Here is a 7,360-nt window from a genome sequence, read left to right on the forward strand (position 1 = left end):
TGTGCCGGGTGGAGATTATAACAGAACCATGCCAAGATGTTCAAAAATTTTCATAAGTGACAAGCATGGTCAAATAATAATCAGGAATAAATCTCAGTTGGCTTTTCATAGCCGATCATTAAGAGTTGAAAACAGCAGGTCTGGGACAGGTAGGGGTTTCGTAGCCGCAGGCAGAACAGTTGAAACTGGAATAGCAGCAAGGCCAGGCGGACTGGGGACAGCAAGGTGTCATCATGCCCGGTAGTCCTGACGTATGGTCCTAGGGCTCAGGTTCTCAGAGAGAAAGAGAGAACGAGAGAATTAGAGAGAGCATACTTAAATTCACACAGGACACTGGATAAGACAGGAGAAGTACTCCAGGTATAACCAACTAACCCCAGCCCCCCGACACATAAACTACTGCAGCATAAATACTGGAGGCTGAGACAGGAGCGGTCCGGAGACACTGTGGCCCCATCCGAAGAAACCCCCGGACAGGGCCAAACAGGAAGGATATAACCCCACCCACTCCGCCAAAGCACAGCCCCCGCACCACTAGAGGGATATCCCCAACCACCAACTTACAATCCTGAGACAAGGCCGAGTATAGCCCACAGAGGTCTCCACCACAGCACAAACCAAGGGGGGGGCGCCAACCCAGACAGGAAGATCACGTCAGTAACTCAACCCACTCAAGTGACGCACCCCTCCCAGGGACGGCATGAAAGAGCACCAGCAAGCCAGTGACTCAGCCCCTGCAACAGGGTTAGAGGCAGAGAACCCCAGTGGAGAGGGGAACCGGCCTGGCAGAGACAGCAAGGGCTGTTCGTTGCTCCAGCCTTTCCGTTCACCTTCACACTCCTGGGCCAGACTACACTCAATCATATGACCTACTGAAGAGATAAGTCTTCAGTAAAGACTTAAAGGTTGAGACCGAGTCTGCGTCTCTCACATGGGTAGGCAGACTGTTCCATAAAAATGGAGATCTATAGGAGAAAGCCCTGCCTCCCGCTGTTTGCTTAGAAATTCTAGGGACAATTAGGAGGCCTGCGTCTTGTGACCGTAGCGTACGTATTGGTATGTACGGCAGGACCAACAAGATAGGTAGGAGCAAGCCCATGTAACGCTTTATAGGTTAACAGTAAAACCTTGAAATCAGCCCTTGTCTTAACAGGAAGCCAGTGTAGGGAAGCTAGCACTGGAGTAATATGATCAAATTTCTTGGTTCTAGTCAGGATTCTAGCAGCCGTATTTAGCACTAACTGAAGTTTATTTAGTGCTTTATCCGGGTAGCCGGAAAATAGAGCATTGCAGTAGTCTAACCTAGAAGTAACAAATGCATGGATTAATTTTTCTGCATCATTTTTGGACAGAAAATTTCTGATTTTTGCAATGTTACGTAGATGGAAAAAAGCTGTCCTTGAAACAGTCTTGATATGTTCGTCAAAAGAGAGATCAGGGTCAAGAGTAACGCCTAGGTCCTTCACAGTTTTATTTGAGACGACTTTACAACCATCAAGATGAATTGTCAGATTTAACAGAAGATCTCTTTGTTTCTTGGGACCTAGAACAAGCATCTCTGTTTTGTCCGAGTTTAAAAGTAAAAAGTTTTCAGCCATCCACTTCCTTATGTCTGAAACACAGGCTTCTAGCGAGGGCAATTTTGGGGCTTCACCATGCTTCATTGAAATGTACAGCTGTGTGTCATCCGCATAGCAGTGAAAGTTAACATTATGTTTTCGAATAACATCCCCAAGAGGTAAAATATATAGTGAAAACAATAGTGGTCCTAAAACGGAACCTTGAGGAACACCGAAATGTACAGTTGATTTGTCGGAGGACAGACCATTCACAGAAACAAACTGATATCTTTCCGACAGGTAGGATCTAAACCAGGCCAGAACTTGTCCGTGTAGACCAATTTGGGTTTCCAGTCTCTCCAAAAGAATGTGGTGATCGATGGTGTCAAAGGCAGCACTAAGGTCTAGTAGCACGAGGACAGATGCAGAGCCTCGGTCTGACGCCATTAAAAGGTCATTTACCACCTTCACAAGTGCAGTCTCAGTGCTATGATGGGGTCTAAAACCAGACTGAAGCATTTCGTATACATTGTTTGTCTTCAGAAAGGCAGTGAGTTGCTGCGCAACAGCTTTTTCTAACATTTTTGAGAGGAATGGAAGATTCGATATAGGCCGATAGTTTTTTATATTTTCCGGGTCAAGGTTTGGCTTTTTCAAGAGAGGCTTTATCACTGCCACTTTTAGTGAGTTTGGTACACATCCGGTGGATAGAGAGCTGTTTATTATGTTCAACATAGGAGGGCCAAGCACAGGAAGCAGCTCCTTCAGCAGTTTAGTAGGAATAGGATCCAGTATGCAGCTTGAAGGTTTAGAGGCCATGATTATCTTCATCATTGTGTCAAGAGATATAGTACTAAAACACTTAAGTGTCTCTCCCGATCCCAGGCCCTCGCAGAGCTGTGCAGATCCAGGACAGCTAAGCCCTGGAGGAATACGCAGATTCAAAGAGGAGTCCGTAATTTGCTTTCTAATGGTCATGATCTTTTCCTCAAAGAAGTTCATGAATTTATCACTGCTGAAGTGAAAGCCATCCTCTCTTGGGGAATGTTGCTTTTTAGTTAGCTTTGCAACAGTATCAAAAAGAAATTTTGGATTGTTCTTATTTTCCTCGATTAAGTTGGAAAAGTAGGATGATCGAGCAGCAGTGAGGGCTCTTCGGTACTGCACGGTACTGTCTTTCCAAGCTAGTCGGAAGACTTCCAGTTTGGTGTGGCGCCATTTCCGTTCCAATTTCCTGGAAGCTTGCTTCAAAGCTCGGGTATTTTCTGTATACCAGGGAGCTAGTTTCTTATGACAAATGTTTTTCGTTTTTAGGGGTGCAACTGCATCTAGGGTATTGCGCAAGGTTAAATTGAGTTCCTCAGTTAAGTGGCTAACTGATTTTTGTCCTCTGACGTCCTTGGGTAGGCAGAAGGAGTCTGGAAGGGCATCAATGAATTTTTGTGTTGTCTGAGAATTTATAGCACGACTTTTGATGCTCCTTGGTTGGGGTCTGAGCAGATTATTTGTTGCGATTGCAAACGTAATAAAATGATGGTCCGATAGTCCAGGATTTTGTGGAAAAACATTAAGATCTACAACATTTATTCCATGGGACAAAACTTGGTCCAGAGTATGACTGTGGCAGTGAGTAGGTCCAGAGACATGTTGGACAAAACCCACTGAGTCGATAATGGCTCCGAAAGACTTTTGGAGTGGGTCTGTGGACTTCTCCATGTGAATATTAAAATCACCAAAAATTAGAATATGATCTGCTATGACTACAAGGTCTGATAGGAATTCAGGAAACTCAGAGAGGAACGCTGTATATGGCCCAGGAGGCTTGTAAACAGTAGCTATAAAAAGTGATTGAGTAGGCTGCATAGATTTCATGACTAGAAGCTCAAAAGATGAAAACGCCATTTTTTTTTTTGTAAATTGAAATTTGCTATCGTAAATGTTAGCAACACCTCCGCCTTTGCGGGATGCACGGGGAATATGGTCACTAGTGTAACCAGGAGGTGAGGCCTCATTTAACACAGCAAATTCATCAGGCTTAAGCCATGTTTCAGTCAGGCCAATCACATCAAGATTATGATCAGTGATTAGTTCATTGACTATGACTGCCTTTGAAGTGAGGGATCTAACATTAAGTAACCCTATTTTGAGATGTGAGGTATCACGATCTCTTTCAATAATGGCAGGAATGGAGGAGGTCTTTATCCTAATAAGATTGCTAGGTTGAACACCGCCATGTTTAGTTTTGCCCAACCTAGGTCGAGGCACAGACACAGTCTCAATGGGTATGGCTGAGCTGACTACACTGACTGTGCTATTGGCAGACTCCACTAAGCTGGCAGGTTGGCTAACAGCCTGCTGCCTGGCCTGCACCCTATTTCACTGTGGGGCTAGAGGAGTTAGAGCCCTATCTATGTTGGTAGATAAGAGGAGAGCACCCCTCCAGCTAGGATGGAGTCCGTCACTCCTCAGCAGGTCAGGCTTGATCCTGTTTGTGGGTGAGTCCCAGAAAGAGGGCCAATTATCCACAAATTCTATCTTTTGGGAGGGGCAGAAAACAGTTTTCAACCAGCGATTGAGTGCTGAGACTCTGCTGTAGAGCTCGTCACTTCCCCTAACTGGGAGGGGGCCAGAGACAATTCCTCGATGCCGACACATCTTTCTAGCTGATTTACACGCTGAAGCTATGTTGCACTTGGTGACCTCTGACTGTTTCATCCTAACATCGTTGGTGCCGACGTGGATAACAATATCTCTATACTCTCTACACTCGCCAGTTTTAGCTTTAGCCAGCACCATCTTTAGATTAGCCTTAACGTCGGTAGCCCTGCCCCCTGGTAAACAGTGTATGATCGCTGGGTGATTCGTTTTAAGTCTAATACTGCGGGTAATGGAGTCGCCAATGACTAGGGTTTTCAATTTGTCAGAGCTAATGGTGGGAGTCTCAGACCCCGTAACGGGAGGAGTAGAGACTAGAGAAGACTCAGACTCAGACTCCGACTCGCTACATAATGGGGAAAACCGGTTGAAGGTTTCTGTCGGCTGAATGAGCGACACCGGTTGAGCATTCCAACAGTATTTCCCTCCAGAAGCCATGAGAAAGTTGTCCGGCTGCGGGGACTGTGCGGGGGGATTTATACTAACGTTACTGTCTGTACTTACTGGTGGCACAGACGCTGTTTCTTCCTTTCCTACACTGATATTACCCTTGCCTAACGATTGCGTCTGAAGCTGGGCTTGTAGCACAGCTATTCTCGCCGTAAGGCGAGAATTCTCCTGTATATTATGAGTACAGCGACTGCAATTAGAAGACATCATGTTAATGTTACTACTTAGCTTCGGCTGTTGAAGATGTTGATGAACCATGTCCAGATAAAGCGTCCGGAGTGAAAAAGTTGAATAAGGGAAAAAAGTTGCGATGGAAAAAAGGAAAATAACGTAAAGTTGGCAGCTAAAACGCACAGGAAAATGACTCTTCTGTCTCGGGATAAACGTCCGGGGTGAAAAAGTTTAACGAAAAAAGATGAGTGAGGACAAAACTAAAAAGTTGATCAGAGCCTGAAGGTAAGGAGGTGCCGTTCCCCTCACAGCTTCGTAGGCAAGCAGCATGGTTTTGTAGTAGATGCGAGCTTCAACTGGAAGCCAGTGGAGTGTGCGGAGGAGTGGGGTGACGTGAGAGAACATGGGAAGGTTGAACACCAGACGGGCTGCAGCGTTCTGGATAAGTTGTAGGGGTTTAATGGCACAGGCAGGGAGCTCAGCCAACAGCGAGTTGCAGTAATCCAGATGGGAGATGACAAGAGCCTGGATTAGGATCTGTGCCGCTTTCTGTGTAAGGTAGGGTCGTACTCTGCGAATGTTGTAGAGCATGAACCTGCAGGATCAGGTCACCGCTTTGATGTTAGCGGAGAATGACAGGGTGTTGTCCAGGGTCACGCCAAGGTTCTTTGCACTCTGGGAGGAGGACACAATGGAGTTGTCAACCGTGATGGCGAGATCATGGAGCGGGCAGTCCTTCCCCGGGAGGAAGAGCAGCTCCGTCTTGCTGAGGTTCAGCTTGAGGTGGTGATCCGACATCCACACTGATTTGTCTGCCAGACATGCAGAGATGCGATTCGCTGCCTGGTTATCAGAAGGGGGAAAGGAGAAAATTAATTGTTTGTCGTCTGCGTAGCAATGATTGGAGAGGCCATGTGAGGATATGACAGAGCCAAGTGACTTGGTGTATAGAGAGAATAGGAGAGGGCCTAGAACTGAGCCCTGGGGGACACCAGTGGTGAGAGCACGTGGTGCGGAGACAGATTCTCGCCACGCCACCTGGTAGGAGCGACCTGTCAGGTAGGACGCAATCCAAGAGTGAGCAGCGCCGGAGATGCCCAACTCGGAGAGGGTGGAGAGGAGGATCTGATGGTTCACAGTATCAAAGGCAGCAGATAGGTCTAGAAGGACAAGAGCAGAGGAGAGAGAGTTAGCTTTAGCAGTGCGGAGAGCCTCCGTGACACAGAGAAGAGCTGTCTCAGTTGATTGACCAGTCTTGAAACCTGACTGGTTTGGATCAAGAAGGTCATTCTGAGAGAGATAGCAGGAGAGTTGGCTAGAGACGGCACGCTCAAGAGTTTTGGAGAGAAAAGAAAGAAGGGATACTGGTCTGTAGTTGTTGACATCGGAGGGATCGAGTGTAGGTTTTTTGAGGAGGGGTGCAACTCTCGCTGTCTTGAAGATGGAAGGGACATAGCCAGCGGTCAAGGATGAGTTGATGAGCGAGGTGAGGTAAGGGAGAAGGTCTCCGGAAATGGTCTGGAGAAGAGAGGAGGGGATAGGGTCAAGCGGGCAGGTTGTTGGGCGGCCGGCCGTCACAAGTCGCAAGATTTCATCTGGAGAGAGAGGGGAGAAAGAAGTCCAAGCATAGGGTAGGGCAGTGTGAGCAGGACCAGCGGTGACATTTGACTTAATAAATGAGGATCGGATGTCGTTTACCTTCTTTTCAAAATGGTTGACGACGTCATCCACAGAGAGGGAGGGGGAGGAGGAGGATTCAGCAGGGAGGAAAAAGGTCGCAAAGAGCTTCCTAGGGTTAGGGGCAGTGGCTTGAAATTTAGAATGGTATAAAGTGGCTTTAGCAGCAGAAACAGAGGAAGAAAATGTGGAGAGGAGGGAGTGAAAAGATGACAGGTCCGCAGGGAGTCTAGTTTTCCTCCATTTCCGCTCGGCTGCCCGGAGCCCTGTTCTGTGAGCTCGCAATGAGTCGTCAAGCCACGGAGCAGGAGTGGAGGACCGAGCCGGCCGGGAGGATAGGGGACATCGAGAGTCAAAAGATGCAGAAAGGGAGGAGAGGAGGGTTGAGGAGGCAGAATCAGGAGATCAGAGGGAGAAGGATTTAGCAGAGGGAAGAGATGATAGGATGGAAGAGGAGAGAGTAGCGGGAGAGAGAGAGCGAAGGTTGCGACGGCACAGAGTGAGTAGTGTTGGAGGAGAGCGAGAGAGAATAGGATACAAAGTAGCGGTCGGAGACTTGGAGGGGAGTTGCAGTGAGATTAGTAGAAGAACAGGATCTAGTAAAGATGAGGTCAAGCGTATTGCCTGCCTTGTGAGTAGGGGGTACGGTGAGAGGGTGAGGTCAAAAGAGGAAAGGAGTGGAAAGAAGGAGGCAGAGAGAAATTAGTCAAAGGCAGACGTAGGGAGGTTAAAGTCACCCAGAACTGTGAGGGGTGAGCCATCCTCAGGAAAGGAACTTATCAAGGCGTCAAGCGCATTGATGAACTCTCCAAGGGAACCTGGAGGGCGATAAATGATAAGGATGTTAA

The sequence above is a fragment of the Coregonus lavaretus genome (genome assembly GCF_964263955.1).
Source record: "Coregonus lavaretus genome assembly, chromosome: 26".
NCBI lineage: Eukaryota > Metazoa > Chordata > Actinopteri > Salmoniformes > Salmonidae > Coregonus > Coregonus lavaretus.